This window comes from Antechinus flavipes, chromosome 2, assembly GCF_016432865.1.
Source record: "Antechinus flavipes isolate AdamAnt ecotype Samford, QLD, Australia chromosome 2, AdamAnt_v2, whole genome shotgun sequence".
Taxonomy (NCBI): Eukaryota; Metazoa; Chordata; class Mammalia; order Dasyuromorphia; family Dasyuridae; genus Antechinus; species Antechinus flavipes.
In genome coordinates this window covers 399,920,580-399,922,850 of record NC_067399.1, presented here as the reverse complement: position 1 = coordinate 399,922,850, position 2,271 = coordinate 399,920,580, and the positions used below count along the sequence as shown (strand labels likewise).

The following is a 2,271-nucleotide window of genomic DNA, read 5'->3' as shown; positions in this document are numbered from 1 at the left end:
TTAATCAGAGACCAGCGTTGTCACCTGGAATTTTCTTAGCTTATTGTTTACTCGGGGAAAGGCTGCTGGATCAGAAATATGCTCCTGGCGCCCCTGGGGCTCTCCTTTTCTCCCTTCATACCTTCATCTCCGACATCAACACGTACACATATATCTTATCATCTCCAGAAAACCACAGAGGAAGCCTGGTTTCCAAAGGGTGAATTTGAGCTCCAAGTACTCTACCTCTGAAGATGTACATAGCTACTAGTCCAAGCTCATGAAGGAAGTTGTTGGTTTTGTTTTCCTTTATGATAATAATAATAATAATAATAACTAGCATTTACATAGCTTTTTGTGTAAATAATAGCATACATAGCACTTTATTTTATGTAATAAGGTATATATCAAGTGGCTTGCAATCACTTTACATATATGATCCCATTTAATGGTGCAATAACCCTGGGAGATAAAAACAATTATTATTATTATTATTATTAGTTCCATGTTACAGGTGAAGAAATTGAGGCTAAGAGAAATAACATTTGAATTCAAGTCTTCCTGACTCCAAGTCCAGTATTCTATTCATTATTCCCTATACAAAATTCATTACTTGGCCCTGGATAAGTGAGCAAATATTTTTTCCCAGACAGAAGTCTTTAAGTAAATGGATTTTAGAGACCATTTCTCATATATGGAAATTAATGGATTCTCTCTCTTTCTCTCTCTCTCTCTCTTTTTTTTTTTTTTACAAAAAAAGGATTTTTATTTTGCCATCTGAATAAGTGTTGACTCCTCAGGACCCAGCCTTTGGCATCTTTCCCAACTTATTCATCAGCTTGTTGCACTATCCTTCTCAGAAACATAAATAGCATCCAACATTTTCTGAAATCCTTGTTTTTTACTGTGGTGGCCTGTTGGATCATGACAGCTGAATCTGATGCAAATTCAAAATCATTTCCTTCAAGAATTAACTTATCTTTTTAGGCTTGGGAAACAACATAAGCAACACCTGGTCTCATGTGAACTCTTTGAATATATTTTTCACCCAAGAAATTTCTGATTTCCACAAGAGAACCATTCTCGTGAATAACAACTTTGATGGGGAAATGAACATTTACAGACCTCATCTTGTAATGAAAACCCAAGGTAACACCTTTGATCATGTTTTGTACATAAATACAGATTGTGCACCATTCAAAGTTCTTTTTAATTTCCCTGCTACTTGTCTACCTGGAGCCTTTTTTCTTTCCCCCAAGAAGACTGAATTCAACAATGATACAATTGAAATTCCTCCAGAAGATTCCTCTGTCCCTCTTCTCAATAACTGTCTAGCCCTCAAGAAAGATATTAACATTTTCTGGAATGTCAATAGTCTGGTTGCTTATGGGGATAAATAGGCCAAAAGAGCAGTTTAATGGTTTCTTTTCCTTATCCTCCTTCTTTAAGTGAGTGAAAGGTACAAATTCTCTGGATACGAAAGAGAAGAAAATTCCAAACTTGGCATCATATTACATGGCTAAAAGGAAAGAAATAATTTCCCAAAATTTCTAGATTAGATAGGTATTTGGGGGAAGGGAAGAGGAAATTGATGATTTTGGAAGCCCTTATTAAGAAAGAAGTATTCGCATTTCCTCATCAAGGTTGTTATTCAAGAGAATGGCTCGTTTGTTGAAATCAGAAATTCCTTGGGTGAAAAATATATTTCAAGAGTGAGATCTGCGGTTGCTTGTGCTGTTTCCCAAGAAGAGGAAAAAGAAATTGAGAGACACATGATAAAAATAGCCAGGGTCCAGAGGACCCTACTAATGTCACCAACCTTATACCCATGCTCAAGCATCTTGCTTTGCAAGATTCATTTATTTTCATTGCTTATTTCCTTTGGCCCAACTTTAGATTAGCAACAATTCTGAGAAGTTATGGGGTCTTGACCCAATGATCCGGAGTGATTGCTCTCAGCAGGCAGATTGAACAACTTCCTAGATTGAGGCAACATGAGACAGTGGAAAGTGCTCTCCTGATTCTGAACTCAGATGACCTGACTTTAATTCTTGATTCTGATGTTTACTATCTGTGTGACCATGGACAAGTCATTTAACCTCACCAGGTTTCAAATCATTCATCTGTAAAATGAATTGAGCTGTGTTATAGAAAATAAAGGCATCAAGCGACAACCAGACAATGATTTAGTTAGCAAGGCATGCAGCTGCAGAAACAAATCAGATCCAAAGCTCTTGGTCAATTTAAGGAACTGGAGCTCATGGCTCTTTGGTTTTTAAACAATTTTTACAC

General features: G+C 36.6%; 1 pseudogene; it reads right to left on the bottom strand.

Moving 5' to 3' along the window:
• Window positions 1-806: 806 nt before the first annotated feature.
• On the bottom strand, window positions 807-1,809 carry LOC127546743 (60S ribosomal protein L9-like; annotated as a pseudogene).
• Between the last annotated feature and the right edge of the window lie 462 nt (window positions 1,810-2,271).